Genomic DNA, 20,587 nt, shown 5'->3' with positions numbered 1-20,587 from the left:
TGCCTTCAGGGTAGTCTTGAGTAGTCCATTGCACCGTTCAACTTTCCCGGCAGCTGGTGCATGGTAGGGGATATGGTATATCCATTCAATACCATGTTCCCTGGCCCAGGTGTTGATAAGGCCGTTCTTGAAATGGGTCCCATTGTCCGACTCAATTCTCTCAGGGGTTCCATGTCTCCACAGCACTTGCTTTTCCAGGCCCAGGATGGTGTTCCGGGCAGTGGCGTGAGGCACAGGGTGGGTCTCCAACCATCCCGTGGTGGCTTCCACCATGGTCAGCACGTAGCGCTTGCCTTGGCGTGTCTGGGGCAGTGTGATGTAGTCGATCTGCCAGGCCTCCCCATACTTGTACTTGGACCACCGCCCACCATACCACAGGGGCTTCACTCTCTTGGCGTGCTTGATGGCAGCACACGTTTCACAGTCATGGATAACCTGAGAAATACTGTCTTTGGTTAAATCTACTCCTCGGTCTCGTGCCCACCTATAGGTGGCATCTCTACCTTGATGACCTGAGGCATCGTGGGCCCATCGAGCTAGGAACAACTCCCCCTTATGTTGCCAATCTAAGTCTATCTTCGACACCTCTATTTTTGCTGCCTGATCTACCTGTTCGTTGTTTCGATGTTCCTCATTAGCCCGGCTCTTGGGGATGTGGGCATCTACGTGGCGGACTTTCACAGGTAGGTTCTCCAACCGAGCGGCAATTTCTTTCCATTCCTCAGCAGCCCAGATTGGTTTTCCCTTACGCTGCCAGTTGGCCTTTTTCCACCTTTCCAGCCAGCCCCACAGAGCATTGGCTACCATCCACGAATCAGTATAAAGATAGAGCCTTGGCCATTTCTCTCTCTCAGCAATGTCCAGGGCTAGCTGAACAGCTTTGAGTTCAGCAAGTTGACTTGATCCACCTTCTCCTTCGATAGCCTGAGCAACCTGTCGTGTGGGACTCCATACGGCTGCTTTCCACTTCCGGTTCAACCCTACGATGCGACAGGAACCGTCAGTGAAAAGAGCGTAGCGTGTTTCCTCTGCTGGGAGTTGGTTGTATGGTGGAGCTTCTTCGGCACGTGTTACTTGCTCTTGTTCCTCTTCATCAGAAAGACCAAAATCTTCACCTTCCGGCCAGTTTGTAATTATCTCTAAAATCCCAGGGCGATTCAGGTTTCCAATACGGGTGCGCTGTGTGATGAGGGCAATCCATTTACTCCATGTAGCATCAGTGGCATGGTGGGTGGTGGGAGCCTTTCCTTTGAACATCCACCCCAGCACCGGTAGTCGGGGTGCCAGGAGGAGTTGTGCTTCCGTGCCAATCACCTCTGAGGCAGCTTGAACTCCTTCGTAGGCAGCCAAGATTTCCTTTTCTGTGGGAGTGTAATTGGCTTCGGACCCTCTGAAGCTTCGACTCCAGAATCCCAGTGGTCGGCCTCGAGTCTCCCCAGGCACCTTCTGCCAAAGGCTCCAGGACAAACCATGGTTCCCGGCTGCAGAGTAGAGTACGTTCTTTACCTCTGGTCCCATCCTGACTGGGCCAAGGGCAACAGCATGAGCAATTTCTTGCTTAATCTGGGCAAAAGCTTGTTGCTGCTCAGGGCCCCAGTGGAACTCGTTCTTCTTGCGGGTGACCAGGTAAAGAGGGCTCACGATCTGACTGTACTCGGGAATGTGCATCCTCCAAAAGCCTATGGCACCCAGGAAAGCTTGTGTTTCCTTCTTGCTAGTTGGTGGAGACATCGCGGTGATCTTGTTGATGACCTCAATGGGAATCTGACGCCGTCCATCTTGCCACTTTACTCCCAGGAACTGGATCTCTCGAGCAGGTCCCTTGACTTTGTTCTTCTTGATGGCGCAACCGGCTTCTAGCAGAATCTGGATGATTTTCTTTCCTTTCTCAAATACTTCCACTGCCGTGTTCCCCCACACAATGATGTCATCGATGTATTGCAGATGTTCTGGGGCCTCACCCTTTTCCAGTGCAGTCTGGATCAGTCCATGGCAGATGGTGGGGCTGTGCTTCCACCCCTGGGGCAGTCGGTTCCAGGTGTACTGCACGCCCCTCCAGGTGAAAGCAAACTGAGGCCTGCACTCTGCTGCCAGAGGAATGGAGAAAAACGCGTTAGCAATGTCAATGGTGGCATACCACTTTGCTGCCTTGGACTCCAGCTCGTACTGGAGTTCCAGCATGTCTGGCACAGCAGCGCTCAGTGGTGGAGTCACTTCATTCAAGCCACGATAGTCCACAGTCAATCTCCATTCTTTGTCAGACTTGCGCACAGGCCAGATGGGACTGTTAAAGGGTGAGTGAGTCTTGCTGACCACCCCTTGGCTCTCCAGCTCACGGATCATTTTGTGGATGGGGATCACGGCGTCTCGATTCGTCCGATACTGCCGGCGGTGCACCGTCGAGGTGGCGATTGGCACTCGTTGCTCTTCCACATTCAAGAGTCCTACTGCGGATGGGTTTTCTGACAGTCCAGGCAAGGTGTTCAACTGCTTAATGTTCTCTGCCTCTACAGCAGCTATGCCAAAAGCCCATCTGAGTCCTTTTGGGTCTTTGTAATAGCCATTCCGGAGGAAGTCTATGCCTAGAATACATGGGGCCTCTGGGCCAGTCACAATAGGATGTTTCTTCCAGTCTTTCCCAGTCAGGCTCATCTCAGCTTCCAAAAGGGTCAATTGCTGTGATCCCCCCGTCACCCCGGCAATGGAAACAGGTTCGGCCCCCACATGTCCCGATGGTATCAGGGTACACTGTGCACCAGTATCCACTAAAGCATCGTACCTTTGTGGTTCTGATGTGCCAGGCCATCGGATCCACACCGTCCAGAAAATCCGATTTTCCCGTGCCTCTCCCTGGCTAGAGGCAGGGCCCCCCTAACCCTGGTTATTATTTCTTCCCTGGGCATACATGGTAGAGGTACCCTCAAGGGGATCTGACGGATCATACTCAGCAGCTCGGTCATGGGAGGTTGAGGCTACCTTCACTTTACTGGAGTTCTCTCGGTTAGTGTTTCCCTCCTTGAGTTGACGCACCCTTGCTGCCAGGACTGAAGTGGGTTTTCCATCCCACTTTCCCATGTCTTCCCCATGGTCCCTCAGAAAGAACCACAAGTCAGCCCGTGGGGTGTACCCTCTCTCTCTAGGTGGAAAATGTTGGGCTCTAACTCTGGGGCCTGTGACTCGCACTGGTGCAATATGGGAATTGTTCCTTCTCACCGCCTCCCTCATCTCCCTCATCTCCTCTCTGAGTTCTTGGACCACGGCAGAGACATGAGCTTGCATGGGGCCATTGATCATACTTTCATAATTTCTAAGTTTGTTTGCCACAGAACCCACTGTCTCTCGGTTGGTATCAGCATTGATCGTTGCAATGAAAGTGGTGTATTGAGATGGCCCCAGATTTGCCAGACTCCACAGCATCTGCCCTGTGCACCTGACCTGGTCGGGGTCATTATCATGCTGTCCATCTCTCCCAAAGAGTACCTCCAATACTGCCACTTCCCTCAGCTGTTGGATCCCTTCCTCAAGAGTCTTCCAGCGCATTCTGTGGTGCTGCTCCTGCATTCTTTCCCTGTGGACAAATCTCTCTCTGACACTTGTTAAAAGCCGCTCCCAGAGGGAAAGGGACCCTGGCTCCCTTACAAAAATCTGATTGATACCGGAGTCCTGAGTTAAGGGTCCCAGATTCCTTGCCTCACCACCATCCAGTTGCACACCTGTACCCATAAGGTCCCAGACCCGAAGTAGCCAGGTTGTATAAGCCTCACGTCCCCGTCGTACAATGTCTTTGTGTAGATTACGGAGACTTTCGTAAGTCAGGGACTCGGTGATGATTGCAACCTCTGGCTCCCCTGTGGGTTGTGAGGGCCCTCCCCTATCTGGGTGCTCTGCTTTTGTTTTAGATCTCCTTGTTTCTACAGGGGCAACTGCTGCTGGCTGTGACTGCCTCTGCAGTTCAGCTGGAACCTGGACAGTTGTAACATCTGTGGGTTCTGCTGCTGCACTATTAGATTCTCTCTCTTCAAAGCAGGGGGAGGGCTCTGCACCAGCTGGGGAAGTGTACTCCTTCAGGATCTGGCCTATCTCACGCATCTCCTTCACCAGACCCCCCACCCAATCTGGGTAGTTCACATCTGGCACGGGCTGTGGGGTAGGAGTAGGCTCTGGGGCAACAGCATCCCTGGACTCTGGTGGCGTGTTAGGTTCTGATGCAGGTGTCAGGGTAGTTATCCAGGTTAGTCTCTCTCTCTCTCTAAATGCTAAATAGAACAGGCCTATCAGCAACACCAGCCACTGTATGATATCATTAATGTTTAGATTGGATCTGAACCCTTCAAAAACTGGTGGGGTGGACCCAAAGAGGTGATTAAAGGGTTGGGAGAAAATTTCCCCTGGTGTAATTTCCTTACAGCAGGTGCCATTATTAAAGTAACCCCAAAAACACATAGTTAAGGTGTGATAGCTGTGAATCCATGTGCCTGCCTTCCAGAGGAAGTTAAAAATCCATGAATTCCTCACCTTATTCACCCATAAAACAAACCGGATAATAGCCACAGTAGCCTTGGTTATAGGACCCATGTTAAGATAAGGGCCTACAAATGGGAGAAATACAGCCATGATCACGTGCCACCCAAACCAGGGTAAACTGGACCACATGGTGTCACTTGATGAGGTTTGTATAGCCACGCAAAAATTAGATTACTCAAGAACTGTTATTCCCTTTTTGTTTATTTGCCCTCGAGCCCCACGTTGGGCGCCAAAAATCTGTCTTGGTTTGGATAAGACAGGTGCCTGCTAAAGAAGGCAGGAGCTTCCCCTGAAATGGAGAATGCAAACCCTCCCCACCCCTCCAAATTGCTATGAATTTTAAATTAAGGGGCTCTCAGGCAAAAAAAAATACGGGAGCAGGAAATAACAGTTCTTTAATAGGGAAGGGGGGAAAAACCATAAAATGATAAAATAAAAACAATGCAGTACACTAAAATGACAGAGTCAGAACTCAACCTGACACCCTGTTGGTCAGGGTGCTGGCAGCAGTCCAGTTGGAAAAGTGGCTGCAGTCCTCCTGAGGTGTCAGGTGTGGTTCTGTTGGAGCAGGGGGTCCTGTAGAAAAAGGGTGATTCTTCCTCCGCAGATCCGTGGAAGAAGAAGCAGCTGCTGTTCCTCTGGTGAATCCAGTGGAGAAGCTGTGCTGGTGTGTCAGAATCTCCTGATTATATCTGGATAGCAATGCTCGGCTCCTCCCTCTGGGCGGAGCATCTCACAATGGGATGTTACAGTTCTTATCAGCCATGCAGTGACATTCAATAGCCTCTTATCACGGGATGCCCCCTGCTGAGGGAGGAGTGATTGTGATCTCGCAGGGAGAGAGATAAGGGGAAATTGCCCACTTAACACCTAGACAACTGCCATACAGATGGTAATAGAATACATCCTGCCTTGCAATCCGGAACAACAGTGTTAAGATGACTTTCAGTCCCATTTTGATCAAAAGATGTTCACTCTGTTCGGAGTTAAAGGGAAAACAGGTTTCCAGTGTTGTTGACTATTTTATCAGAAAAATGGCAGCACAAAGAACCTTGAGCAGAAGTTACCACAGGTACTGCTAACAATGTAAATGGGATGCCTAGCTTTAAGGACCACCAAGGAAGGAAGCTTAACAGGGCATCATTGTCCTTTCACAGCTGTGTGAAAAAACTGTGTCTGTCCCTTCAACCGTGCTCCACACCACGTGGAAGTTCTTTTTTACCCTTGAGTACCTGGTGGTTTATTTTTCCTCAAAGTAAAATGGCTCTAATGACAAGGTTGGAAGGACTTTGAGGCTTTATTCTGCATTTGAACATCCTGAATGCAGAGGCAAGAGGGGACAGCACAAGCTGCTCTGTTGTTGAGAGGAAAGGGAATAAAGTGTTGGAAGCAATGTCAGAGTGGCAATGCAGAAGTGCCAGGGGAAGGCAGTCCCTGCTGCTGGTGCTCTGAAACACTTCACTGGGAGCTGAAGCACTACTGACTTTGTACAAAGCAGGCTCTTGACTGTGAAAGTTGCAAAGAAGCTGGGAGCAGCTGGGACAAGGAAGGGAAAACCTTCATTTCCTTGAAGTCCTTGGCACTTTCTTTTACCCAGCACATGTTAAATAGATATTATAGTAAATGCAGTTGTGAAACAACAAATTGGATGAGCTGATTTAGGTGAAATGAGAAAGGATGAGGAGTTAACTCTAGATTATTACTGCTTTGATGTTTGCAGCTCACATATTTTTTTCCTGGAAAATAAATCAGCTATTTTCTACAGGGACACTAGAAAGAGGGCTTGGACACAATTCCTTTTTATTTCAGCTCAACAGATCAGGAATAAAAGTGTGTCACTGTTGTGAGAGTGCTTTCTTGGAGCTGCTTTGCCCCAAGAAAGCCTCCTTAAAGCAGGGAAGGCTGGAGACACTAGAGATTCCTATGGCCTTGAACTGTGCTGGCACAGGATAGTTGTTGAAACAGCAGTTATCACTAAGAATTGTTTGGAATTCTTGCCTAGAGACTTTAACAGAATTACCAACTGATAATTCTGGCTGATAGTGAAGAATTGTGATAGGTCAGGGGGTGATTTAAAACAATCTAAAACAAGAGCAGGTGCTGGTGGCAGTCATTTAAACCGACAGGAAAGTAGGGACAAAATGAAGAGGGGCAGGCTCGCCATCTGCTGTGTAAATACTGGGAATTAGTTTATTAGCAAACAAACCATGCCAGTCAGCCAGCTGAACTGAAGGAGCTGGGAGTGGAGGGCGTATCACCTATGGCATGGGAAGAGACTGAAAGGTGGAGCTTTCATCCCATTGTTTCACATGACATAGGTTTCATTCTGTATAAAATATTGGTGTATTAATTTTGCACTAAGGACACTCTGCCTTATCTCCCGGGGTTATTGCTGTTAAATTTGGAATGTGCTGTTAAATTTGGTTGTTGAAATGAAACTCTCCCAGCAGAAGTGACTTCTTGCTTGCTGTAACACTGTGCATCCATAGCTGTCTGATGATGCAGCAACCCTAAACAAGCCCTGCTGCAACCAGGCATTGGGAGCTATTGCGGTAATCCCTGGTTTTCCTGGGCCTTATATGAGTCCAATCCGGCTAGCTCAGACTCCAGCCCACACGGACCCGCATAGACGAAGGTAAAAGACGAGAGGCGCTCTTCTCCACGTGGGTGCAAGTATCTTGTTCATTGGCTTGCTGCAAGACACAGGTGACAGGGCCACACAGGTAGAAAAGAGAGTGTGGAACTCTCACACAGGAGGTTTTATACCCTAGGAGATGGGGGCGGGAGAGAGGACCGGAGCCAATGGGATGCCATTGGGGAGGGGCGAATTACCTACGGGACAGGCCAGGTGTGTATAACAGGGGGGGATGTGAGGGAGAGACCATGTAATGAGGGAGGGGGAAAACCCATCTACTTGACCCAACATGCTCAGTAGAAATTGCCCATCACCAGTGCAACAACAACAACTAAATAAACTATTTAGTGCAATACAACAAGCTATGGCCTCACACCTGGCCATGCCTCTGCTGGCTGTCAGGCCTGTAGGAAATCAGTGTTAGCAAGCTAAATGCCTTAGTGCTTGTCAGCCAATTCCAGGTATATTTTTAAACTACCAGAAAGTTTGAAATTTCCTTTATTGTAACAGCAAGAAGTTGGTAATACCGGCAGGGGACCTTAGTGTGGGAACTCTTCCAGCTTGGAAAGGATCCGGGTTTTTTGGGGTGGCAAAGTCCCACGAACCCTCCTGCTGCTTATCCCTTTTTTCTGTAGTCTCCCTGTGTTGTATCTGCTGCATTGCAGGTGGAACCAATGTTTCTCTTGCATCTTATTATGAACTGGTGGAAGTGCGTTCACTTAAACAGCCAGGAACCAGGGTCAGGACAGAGTGGACCTGACCTTTATTTTTGATGGCCTGTCTTCAGATGAAGTTCATGGTAGTATTCCCAGTGGTGGAGTACCTATATAAGGAGAATTCATTTTTTCCTTTTTCTGTGACTGATATGGCTAAAGCCATCATTTAACAGCCAAAGACAGTCTGGATCAGGAAGGGCTTCTTGGCCATAAGGTGGTAAGATGCAGGACTGCATAGCTGATTAATTATTGGATCTGGAAGAGGAAATGCTGAGATGTCTGTCACTCTTTAAAATTTTCTTTAGTGCTTTGTTAGCTTCCAGTTTGAGGAGAATTTACAAGCTTGAGGATAAAAATGTAGCTTTAATCTAGAAAATGTAATTTACTGAATAACACCCTATTGGTGGTAGGTACCTGAGCATTTTCAACACTGAGATCCAAGCATTGCAAAACCAGATGACAGGCATGTTCTTCTTCTGTAGTCTGTAGGATTGACCTCAGTGTTAAGACAACAAAACCATTGCCATGCTGTCTGTCCCTTCTGTTACATGCTCCTGTGGGTTTTCTACCTATTCCATCTACTTCTGCTGCTACCAACTCATTGAAGTATTGGATCAGTATTTTGACTAATTTTGAGTGCATTGTATATATTCAGAGCACTGAAAATTGTCTCCTAGTGCAGCTGAAACCACACTGTGATCTGATCTGTATGACTAAAGTGAAAGGAGTCTCCTTAGGTTCGTTGCTTGACACTTAATATGCAGAGATGATGGTGGTTGTGTATTCATATACCATAAAAGAAGTGAGTATATCTAAACCTGTATAACACTGTGGAATTAAGTAGTTTACCATCCCCTCTTGCAGGCCACTTTTACATCTGACATGTCAAAGCTGCCATTTGTAAAGTGGGATTTAAAAAAGCCTCAGACAGCAGCCCCAAAGGAAAGGCTGCTCTCCCGTGGCTGGCAGCCAGCTACCTGGGAGGCAGCTCCATCACACTCCCCCTGCCCATTTCCAGGGCACGGGGCTGTGTGAGGCAGCTGCAGGCTGCTGCAGACAGCAGAGGCATTAACAAGAAATGGCTCTTCCGCATAGAAACCGCTGTGGCAGCGTAATCTTTGTCCAGGGCTGTTTAGGCAGCAGTCTGAGCTGCTCTAATGGGAGTAAAACATACATTGGATCAGTGCTGGAGAGCTGCATGGATATGGTCTGTTGGTAGCTGAAGGTGGGGCTGAGCTGGGAGAAACCAGTGCATCCACGCTGTCCTGGAAAACTGGAAAAGAGTTTGGGACGGGAAAGGAGCAGCAGCAGTAAGGAGCAGAGGTACTCTGTGTGCTCTTTGGTTTTGTCCTGGGCAAATAAAGCAGCAGCAGTGTTTAGAAGGACACTGTGTTCATGGTGAGGTGGAAAAGTCTCTATTTGAAAAGTTTACACTACATGTTCCCCCAGCATAAATATCACCAGATGAAGTTTGTCGTGTTTTGTTTTGTTTGCTGTATTCATTTTGAATGGGTTTGCCAGCACTGTGATCTGTAGTCTTACAAAGATGTTTTTACATCCTTGCAGCATATGCTGGAATCTCTCTCCAGAAGCTTGGATCTGCTGAAACTTACCTGTATTGTGGAAATTTCAGCTTTGGTCAGTTCCTCGGAGTGAGCATGTGAGACTTGTGGCTATAATGCACTTCCAGTTGAGGGGCAGGGCAGTGCTTCCTGATGAGAAATTTCCACTGTGTCTGCTCTGGAAGAGCCTGTGCATATGTTATCATGTGCTATGAAATAATTCCCAGTGTTCCTGACAGAAGAGAAGCCTGATTCTGGAGTCTCAGTTTTTTTTTAGATAGCAGAAGTAAAAATTATTTTTCTTTCTTGGAGAGAATTGTTTCAGTAAGTCCTAAAACAAGGCAGGATTATTTATGGGTGTGTTTTGGGGTTTTTCTCCCATCAAAAATGAATCACAGGGTTAAGGAAAAAGCCTCTCAACTTTCCCAAAATAAGATCAGAATTAGAACAAGTCAAGAACGTGTTAAATTTGTTCTGCAGCCATGCTCTAGCTGTTAAAGATCACAGGGGCATAGAATTGTGGTAGTTTGAAAAGTTGTCAGCAAACAGGAAAATTAATGTTACTTTGATACTTCAAACAAAATACCAGCTTCTTTGGTCAGAGACTTCACAAACATCGCTGCTTTTTTAACATAAGCCTGCTATGAGACAGATTTTAATGCAGCAGATATGTTCAGATTTAGAAATGGATTAAGTAAAAAAGAATTAGAGGGTAAACTAATGTTTGTTTGTTCTAAATAGACAGGAAATAACATACCGAAGTATGATAGGGTTCCAGGGTATTCTGATACACAGCTCTGAGGAAAAACCTGGTAATGTAACTCAAGAAAGAAATTGAGATTTATTGTGGTTGTCTCTCAGAGACAATTTGCAGATGACCCGAAGGTTTATTTGTGGTACCTTCTCTTTCCAGTGCTGTAGTTCAGCTGTCAACCTTTTTATCTGAATGGAGTGGTTGGTGAGATGGGCGCTCTTAGAGAGGAAGCGTGGGAGAATAACCTGGAAGGAATGGCTGCATCTCTATCAGCTCTGTACCTGGCTATACCAAAGGTCAGGACAGTTGCCCAAAAGCATAGCTAGAAAGGTTTGGGAAGAGATAAAAGTGGCAGAGTAATTTGCAGGGATGGTATTTTGTATCATTTCAGCAAAATCTATAAGTTTCTTGCCAGATGGAATTGGAGCTGTAGTACTCATTCAGTGTTTGGTGGTAACTTGTTAGATCTGGATGGAAGATATCCCTTGGTTTGATAATTAAATTCTCTATTTTTTCCATCCCAATTTTTGGTCGTCCTTCTGCTGGCTTTGGTATTACACTGCATGTAAGCTTTTCTTCCATCCTCATGGCTATCACCCAGTTGGAAAGAACTGATTCCTCCAGTTTGTTCAGCCAGCTGTGCTTGTAAAGGACTTTGCTTCTAGCCCAGATGCTGAGAAAGGCAGTTCTGTTCACGGGTCAGCTCCCTCAGCACAGGAGTCTGCAGGGGAACTTGTCCTTGGTAACTCTTTGGTATCTCAGGCTTGTGTTGCCTCATTTTCAGGGACTTGATTGTACAATGTGTGCAAAGAGAGGACAGTGGCATCTCAGACCTGCCCTTTCCTTAGTGCTCCTGCTGCGTCTGCATTGAGGTGACACAGTGGGAGCTCTAAAATGGGATCTGGATCAGCTGAGGCCAGTCCCTCTGGAGAAAGCAGGATCCCAAGGTGTGTAAAAGTCATGTAAGCACTGATAGCCTGAATAGCCTGTCTTGTTCTGCTCTTTGTTGTATAGTGTGGTATAGTTTAGTTGCAAGATTTAGCTCACCAGTTACATTAGGAGCTTGAGGAATTTCCCAAGGATAATCTAAAGGATGGGATCTAAAAAATGTTCTAACTAATTTGAGGTTCAGTTTAAGTGCTTGTGGTATTGGAGGTAACAAATGTCCAGCTTTGCCGTAGTGTTCACAAAAATGTGTTTCTGTCTATTTATCAGGCCTTTTATGCCTTAGTGTTCTATAAACCACATCTACCAAATCCAGTTATTAATGCCTCATTTTTTACAGAGCTTGATAGCTCAATACAGGGAATGTATGGGATGCCTGAGACAAACGAGGTCCCTTACAGCACATTGTACTTTCCTGCCCCTTTCCTAGCACCTGCAGCTTTATATCCCTTAGTTTGTGCTTGATTCTCTGTGAACAGAGGCTCATGTTCAGGAGCTTGCTGTTCAGCATGGCTTTCCAGGAGAAATGTGAACGTGATGAGTGTCCCTGACCTTTTTGTCCTTGGCCATAAAACTCTTTCCATTGTATGCAGCTGCATGTACAGCAGGTTGGTGTTTGCCTCCTTGAAGCACGTTAGGGATTAACCTTTTGCAAAAGCCAATTGCAGACAGTGAAACCTGCCCACCACTGCAGCCTCTCACCTCTCTCCTTCCTGGGGCAGACGTCTGCCCCTGGCTTGGGACTCCGTTTGTTTTTTGGCAAATAAAAACATCTGTCTTGCCTCAGTGAAAGGAGAACTTTAATGAGGTTTTTGGAGACCTTCTGCACTCTGCCTTGAAATGTAAATTTACTCAGGGATGGAGATTATTTTGGAAGAGCTGGAGTGAGAAAGTGATGTCTTTGTCACAAAGGTGGAGAAAGCAGCCTGGTGGCTATGTCAAAATGCCTGTGCCTTTAATTAATATTGACTGAGTCTGCTCAGAAGAGAATGCTTATATTGTGTGCTGTGGCTGAGGGGATGTTGAAATACAGGCAGGAATTACCAGGCAGGTTTCTGTCAGGGCTGTCGTCACTGTTGTGTTTCTCTTTGGCTTTTAAATCCTTTCCCTGTTTGTTAAAAGAGCGATTCACAGAACACCTTTCCTGGTGGAAGCTTATTTTACAGTCTTGGGATCTAGCTTTCCATTCCCAGCTAAAGAACTTTGGAAAAATGTAAGAGATGGATGACTGCAAGAATAACAAAGTGTAAATTAGTTGAAGATAAACATTTTGCTGTATGTTAAATACTGTCTGTGGGCTAAGACACAATCTCCCTTTAGTGGAGACATATGGAAGCATTTCTGAGAAAAACAGGACTGGGTTCCCATGAGGGAATGGGTGGGAGAGAGGGAGAGGAGAAATGAGACCAGTAGAAGATGTTAACTGCCCAAAAGTGCCTTGGGCAGGCAAGTGCAGATAATGGTGCAGAGCAGAGGGAAAGGGGCCATGCTGCAGATCGCCTGTATTACCTCTGGAGCATAATCTGAATGCCAGAATTGAAGGCCCAGGTGCTGCAATTTTGGCTCCTGTGGCTGCAGGTGACCTCCAAAGAAATGCCCCCCAGATGAACAGCATGGTAGTGCTGGCCTCTGGAGCTCAGCTAGCAAAACGTACCAGTTTGGGATAGTAAACAGTATTTGCAGTTGTTTCCACCTCAGTGATTATGGCTTTGTTTTTAGTTTGACTGTTAAGTATGCTGGGACGGCAGAAACATTTGTTTGTATCATGAACAGAAAGATCATTTGCAAACATTGAGGATTCAGATCAGCTTTCATGCTGGTAGGTATTTGCTTGACCCAGGTCAAGAAACTGGGCAGCATTTCATGGGCTTCAGCCCAGACTGGCCCAGCTGGCCCAGGGAGTCAGGTTCCATCCCTTTTCTTGCTGCTGGGATCCTTCTGCTAAGCCAAACAACACAAACACATCTGTCTGGTTCTGTACAGCAACAGACCAGAGAAATTGCTGCTGCTCTTCATGCCTTACGTTTAATTCCCCATATAATGTATTTAATTGCCCATCTTAATGGTTTGTTACTAGAATTACAAAATGTCATCTTGCTTATAAAATAAGTAAAATGCCAGAGTTGGCAGCTGGGTCTCAGGTAATGCGTTGGCATGGTCAAAACAACTTGGTAGCAATCAGTGTGCCCCTGGACAAGGTATCAGTGTGGTAATGTTAAGTGTTTGCACTAGTTTTACTCTAGTCAGTAAAATGGGTGAAGATGGAGGAAAGCAGAGGAAGTGAGGAATGGAACAGGTAGGTGGTGGCTGGAGTCAGTGGTTCGGGAGCTGCATTCAGCTCAGTGGGTGCTGCCTGCAGCCACAGGGGGCTTTGGGCATTGCCCAGACCACACAAGACCAGATAAAGTATTTTGTGTTACCCAGTGCTTGGGTGGTCTAGTAGAAGAGGGCTGGAGCACTTGCCTGATGCCTTTGGTTAACTAAAGTTATATATGAAGTGCATTTGAAATTGATAAAGAGATCAGGTAAAAAAAAATATGAGTAGATTGTGTATGATGTTTTCAACAAATAACAGGTCAGGTGTTTTTTCCTTTTGAGAGAACCTCATATTGCCTCTAACATTATCAAGATTGCTGTTAAAATATTATGTTAAATGAACAAAATACTTTAAATGTTGCATTATGGTGTATTTTTACTTCTCTGAAATGAGCATTTGCAGTTTTGTTTTACCAAGGAAGCCAAAAAGCTTGTCATTTTCAGTCAGCAAAAGGACTGTTTGGCTTTCTTTGGCCAGCATTCCACAAACTCACTTATTCACATAGTTATAAATACCTTAATATTTTCCTATCTACACATTTTGATTTATAACAGCAGCAGCTAAAGAAAATAACTGCTTTCCCAGTCTACAGTAAACTGCTGAAAAATACTCTCACATATATGTCTTTTCCTTTCTGAACTGAGTTATACACATGACAGAAAAAACCTGATGATATGAAAATGTGTGTTGTCTTTGGGCCACAGCCTGTGATGGATATACAAATAAAAATATTTATGTGTGGATCAAAGGTATTTGTTGAGAGGTGTTTGTTGTTCCCTAAACAACAGCAATGAAGGCCAAGGTCCCTGAGTGCCCAGTGACAAAGCAGACTGAACCCCCTCCCTAGGTGTGGGGTGAGTTAAGGAAATACTGACTTCACATTCTCCACCTCTTCCCCAGTTAAGACCAGGTTCAATTAGAAGCAGATCTGATTTCTGTAGCTGCCTGAACCATGTTTTCCTTCTCCCTTCCTCTCCTTGCCATGCCTATGTGTGTGTGAGAGGGACACAGAGCTTGAGGACCTCTCCTCAAGTCTCCCCTTGAATTGCTTCTCTAGGCAGGGTGTTAGAGGAGTCTCAGTGACTGTGTTTGCCCTTCTACCTCACTGCCTCATTCAGGAAACCTGTTGTGTTTTGTTGGCTGGACTGCCAATGCATTTCAAAAAATAAAAGCATAATTCTCTCGTGCGTCACAGGTCGCCTCTTCCTGTGCAGGGTTAATTCACAGATCCTGGGGCAGGCTGGAGAGAGGATGAGGGAAAAGGCTTGTTCTGCTGCTGAATGTAATCAATAGAGCAGAGGGCTTTGCTTGGGGTGGAGTAATTTGTTTTCTCTTCTTTCATATTTTTCTTAGGTAAGCAGTTTGTTTCCTGACTCTTTTCTGAAATAGCAGTTGATAGTTTAATGAAAATGAAGCGGCAGTGCTTCAAGGACTGCAGATGTGTTCTTTTAATTCTGCAGCCCCAGAGGGGATGAGCAGCACCTGGGTGGGTGTAAGGCTGGTGGGCAGCGTTTCTGCCTCACAAAGGCTTTTGTCATTGAGGAAGAGCTGTGGCTGCTTCTGGTGCATCCCCTCCTGTTGCTCCAAGAGAGCCAGGCCCATGGCATTTGCTGAGGTTATTAGCTGGTTAAGCCCTGGCTCTGATTTCATCTTTGTGGGGTCATTAGCAACTTGGCATCTGCTAGCAGCTAGCGTCTTCACCTTCTTATAATGGGCTTTTGTTATCATTACAGTTACCGGGGCCTCTTGTAAAGGGGAGCTCCACATGTGCATTACAATAAATAGCTGTGTGCCAGAGCTATTCAGAGGTGGTTGTTGACACCCTGAGAGCCGAAAGTTAAGTCTGGTCTTCTCTTCCCTGTGTGATCACAGCACTTGGCTTACAAGTGAATGTTACATGAAAAGTAGCATTTACTCAAGGCACAAAGTCCTGATTCAAACTCAGCTCCAACTAAGTGTTTCTAGGGGAAGGGGCTCAGGTGCTGCTTTCTGGTGCAGGGCAGTCACTAATGAAAATGCTTCACTCGGGTGGTTTCTGCATTTCTGTCTCTGTGATTTCATCTGCCTTGATTCTCTGTTGTTGTCTGGGTTGCTATGGCTGTGCCAGCATGGGGCTGGCTCCTCTGCAAGGGATCATGAAAAGAAGTGTCTGCCTTTCTGCTCTCATATCAAAATATGCCAGGGGTGCTCAGCAACCTTGGAAGGCCTGTGTTTGTTAATAATCCATGTCTGCATCAGCCCCTCTCTGTCCCTCTTCACTGTGCTAGTTGTGATGGCTGCTAATGCCTTTTGCAGGTGCTGAGAACGGAGTAGAGCTGCTGTTGTTCAGCAACTCTTCAGAAGTAATCCCTGTGTGAGGCAGCTTTGGCTGTTTAACTTGTTTTTGGGGTCTCTGTTTAGGAATGATGTCTCCAGTGAAACAGCAGTGCTGATGGCAGACAGCAGGCTGCCTGGTTCACTTGTTGTGACTGCAGTATTTCCTTGGGGTATCACCAACAACACAAGGTGCTATTAAAGCTGCTGGGTTTATGGAGAGAGTGGAACATCTGCTTCCTACAAGCTGTTGCCATAGCAGCTGTGTGCCTTAAGAATGGCTTCCTGATACAGTTGAGGTATTTCATGTGTACCGTAAGGGTTAAATGAAGTACGGAACAATCAGTTCAAGAACCAGCATAGTTGGGCCTTGTGCTAAACTATGAGCACAACTGGAATCAAGCCTTTAATGCCAGCAGTCCTCAGCCAAGCAGCTCCACACCCATCACATCAGCAGTACGTAGGCATGTCGTGTTCAGAACTGCTTTCTGTCGGCTGAACCTAGATGGAAGCAGAAATGGGCATAAGGAAGCCAAGACAGGGACTGGTTTGCACATTTCTCTGCTGCACGTATAGGAGAAGATGTACTCAAAGAAATGAGGCTGGAGCTGCAAATGCAAGCCACAGCATGGTTAAATTCCTGAACTGACCTTTTTTGGTTTTTAACTCTATGTCATGTATGATTGATCGCTAATTTCTGCCTACTGGGAGAAGGAATTTCAGTGTCAACTGTGTTTTCATTCTCCTCTTGCCGCTTTAGCATGGAAAATGGTAAAAATGTCATTTGTTTGTATAAATATTTTACATTCTCATTTTTCATTCGTGTTGTCTTAAACAAATCAAAATTGCTTGGGACTGTAATAGCCTCATTTTACTGAGGCGCTTTTATGAATCTGTAATGAGAGGCTAAATGGACAGAGAAGAGGGGAAATAAGAGTTTTGTCAGATTCTTGCACATAATACTAGTTCAGGATGATAAATCCCAGTGGTGCTTCATTGCATTTGGAATCCAAGGACTGGGTGTAGTGCAGGGTTTCCTTCTGACTAAAATCCTCATCAAGTTAGAAGCATCATCTGTAGCTGACTAATGGGATGGAGCGCTCCTTCCTTTGTGTGCAAGCTTTGGGCTGAGCACCATGAGCACTGTCTCCTGTTAGCCCTCATTGTCTTGAACAAGACCAAACCAGGCACATGGACGTATTTCTAGGCCAGTTGTTTTCTTCCCCTGGTTTCTCTGCTGTAGTCAGTAGGTTTTGGAGACCCATCTGTAATCTTTATGGCTGCACGTATTTATCCAAATGCTTTAAAGTACCTGGTAGAAATTGTAGCTGCCAGTTAATGTTTGTCTTCAGTATCTTGAACATAAAAACACTCTTCTTACTTCCTCTACCATTAATTTTAGCTGTGCAGGTAAAATCTGTGGTATATGGTTTCTGTGAATAATGCCAAAGAGTTGGTGCACATGGCCTATCTGGTGCTGGTCAGCAGCAGATGAACTGCTTTGCCACCATGGCCATTGAATGACCTGGAACCTGTGTCTCTGCAGCCTGTCCACTGCAGCTTAGTTTGCACAGACCTCTTGCAAGTTTGGGCTGTGAGCGGTGAGATGAGGTACATTATTACATTTCCAGCCCCAGGCACTCAGTCTTCACTCTCTTGATCTCACAATTTACCAACTGTGTGTTTTTCTCAAATATGTCAGAGTAAAGTAAATTTGTAATTCCATCTCATTTTTCTTCAGCAATTACACCGCTCAAGGTTATATGTTACCAAGTTGAATTACAGGCACAGAGTGTCGAGTTGGAAGTATCACTGTCAATAGATACTGCAGTTACTGTGCAGTAATAACACACCTGTCACATCAAGAGGTAGGGAACCATTAACAGCATGGTTTAAAGCCTTTTTCGTTGTGCTCCTTCTACCACAACTTAGTGTGACAATTACATGAATCAAAACTGAAGCAGTGTCTAAGGATGTAAAACCTGGCAGACAACTATACTCCAGCTTGAAATGCCATCTTGGTGTATATTAACGTGAGCTTTACATTTACTGGAGGACTGGAAATATATCTGAAAGAATGAGTTCTGAATGAGCAGAAGAGGGAAGCTCCTTTTTAAAAAATGATAGCCAAAAATCTGCTTTGTTCCCTTCAGAGCTTTGGATGTTGGTGCTGTTTTCATAGCTGGATCCCTGCTGCCCTCTAGGAATTTTTAATGAAATATTGTCAGCACTACCACCATACCTGTATTGCAAGCTGGGGATTCCTTTATTAGTCCTCAATAATAATGTTACTGAAAATACTTCAGATTTCTATGGGGACTGCTGAATTATCATATCTTATTTTTGTAAGACCTTCAGGAGTTCTGCAGAGCCTCTTCATTACTGCAGTGTTCCTCAAGGCACTGGCAAAGTAAGCAGAAAGTGACTTTAAATAAATTAATAGATAAATCAGATTTTTCATGCATCGAGCAACACTCAGTGTCAGATTTGCAGTAGAGAGATGGTGTGCAGCAAATCTAATAGAAATGTAACTTCCATCATTAGAAAGGTGTTCTGCCCTAAGTACCACACAGCAGGATATTTAGCATGGCATAGCATTGGACATAATGGCTCTGTATGTTATAATGAGATCTAGAGTCAAAGCAAAACCCAAACTGGGAAGGAAGTTTAATTGCAAACTGGCATTTTGTAGCTCTGACAATTAGGGTCAGTACTGATGCCTCATCATCCTTCTTCCTCTCATAGGAGAGAAAAATAAGTGATATGACAACATTGTGTGGGATCCAGCCCCTGTTATGAAAATAGCGGATTAAATAATTGTCTGTGCTTAATGAATGCAGCTTGGTTAGCAGGGATTAGTCCAGAGAGAAGTGCAATGAAAATGCCTAACCCTGGGCAACTGAGTATCCTGGAGGGTCCTTTCTAAGGGATTACAAATTTAAATTAAGAAATTGGTTTCAGGGATAGATACTCAACAAGTGATTTAAGAAAATATTGTAATTAATACTTAAAAAGTGGAAGAAACTCCACCATTGTTGATGTGAGTCTTAGAGGCACAGAGCATCAAATATAAGATTTGAGTATCCTGAATTCCCTGCACAGAAATGGCACCTGGACAGCAGAGCACAGCCTGGCTGTTGGCAAGGCCCATTCTGCCCTTACATCCTGGCTTCTCAGGGCAGCAGGAGACAGTGGGGGGATCACAAGGTAGAGTTTGTGTGCTGCAAAGATGAGGAATGGATCAGTTGCCTGGTCTCCAGTCCTGGTTTCCCAGGATTAATGCACTGAAAGAAGCTCAATGGTACACAGGTGCTGCTCAGCAGCAGGAGGGTTTTCTGGAGCAGGTCCTGACACAGTGTGCATTTTGAGTGGAACTGCAAGAGCTGCCTGCAGTGTTGCCTCTGACTGCTGCATTCATTCTCATAGTTAAATTCATTTTTACAGGTGAGTGAAAACAAAAAATCTGTTCATCTTTTTTGAAGATCAGATGAGAAGGACTGCAGTGTCTTCCTTAAAATTGAAAATGAAAGATTTTTTGAGTAATGTGTTTTGTTCTAGTATATTTAGTTATGCATTCTTTCATGACATGATTACCCTTGATATCAGTAGCTGTTTGAGAAATAAACAGCAGTGAGATTTACATTTTATCATAAGTTGAAAATCAGCATGCAAAAGCCTACTATGAATATGTTTGGGCAAGTTTAACCCTACTGTTCTCAGTGGAAATATTCCAAACTGCACTTCATATTTGGGTTAGAATTGGCTGGTTACTTCTTGTGTAGTCACATAATACATCTGTCATCCTGTGCAATACAGAAAAAGTCTTGATGCAGAAACACGTTTCTATTTATATGTGCTAATCAATGAAACAGTGATGTCTGAGATGAAATAAGCAGCTTAAAGTCAAGACTGGTGGAAGCTAATACAAATCCCTGTAGTGAAATTAGGGATTTAATTTGCTATGGACTGATTTACAGGAGAGAAAATGCTGTCACCTACCCAGAGTTGGTAAGACACATACTGAATTTATGCTTATTGCTGTTAAAGGATGTCCTGAAAACTGTGTGTCTTGCATCTGGCTCCTGCAGTCTAGCACATGAGGTTGTTAGAGAGGGAATTTATTTATTCAGGAGCAGATTAATCCCCAGCACCTCTTTGAGCAGCTGAGACAAGTTTTTGGCAAGTCTCAAATCAAAGAGGAGCGCCCTGGGCAGCAGCCTCTGTGAGCAGAGCATGGTGTGGGGACTGGGTCACAGGGTCTCTGCAGCCCCTGACCCCGTGGCTGTGGTGAGGTCTGTGCCCCACTGGTTATCACTGTTGTTTCACTGTAATACTTTGGGATTTCCCTCTCCAGTTCCCCACACTGCAGTGTAACATCACTGCAGTCTCTGGTTTCTGGGGGTGTAGGCTTTGTTTTTTTAAACTTGAAATATCCCCATGTTATTTCACAAAGTTCAGTGGTTGTCAATCCAGACAGGTTCTCTGTACCCAGTTTTCTGTTAACAGACTTCTTAAGCATCACTTGGGACCTGCCCTTCCTCTGCCTTTGAGGCTGTGGATGCTGCTACCAGGTTTCACACACCTGCTTGGTGATTTTGGAAACCTCGGGTGCTTCCTGTGCCCTCCCACTGCTGTGTTTCAGTCCTGGCTGTGTTTTCAAGGGGAGTGCAAAGACCTAGGTCTGGGTAAGGGCACAGAGACAAGTCTCAGTCCGCTGCTGCTGGGCAGGTACAGCCTGCTGGAGTCCTCAAGTCTGTCCTTCAGGAAGCACTGGGGTCTAAATGTCATTTATTCCCGGTGCATAAGGAGCCAGATGCTTAT

At 45.5% G+C, this 20,587-nt stretch overlaps 1 protein-coding gene across 8 annotated transcripts in view; it reads left to right on the top strand.

The window, feature by feature from the left end:
• The window catches only part of ARHGAP24 (Rho GTPase activating protein 24), a 189,457-nt gene that overhangs the window by 119,739 nt on the left and 49,131 nt on the right, over window positions 1-20,587 (top strand). The window contains exon 1 of one of the 8 annotated variants that reach the window (XM_059844020.1): window positions 14,687-14,806. The exons of the other annotated variants lie outside the window; for them this stretch is intronic. The gene's annotated coding sequence lies outside the window, so the exon portion shown is untranslated. Of the gene's footprint in view, window positions 1-14,686; window positions 14,807-20,587 lie in introns of those variants that run through there. 8 annotated transcript variants of the gene reach the window in all.

Source organism: Haemorhous mexicanus, chromosome 4 (genome assembly GCF_027477595.1).
Source record: "Haemorhous mexicanus isolate bHaeMex1 chromosome 4, bHaeMex1.pri, whole genome shotgun sequence".
Lineage (NCBI taxonomy): Eukaryota > Metazoa > Chordata > Aves > Passeriformes > Fringillidae > Haemorhous > Haemorhous mexicanus.
Note: the sequence above shows the minus strand (reverse complement) of the source record. Positions and strands in the feature narration are given on the sequence as shown.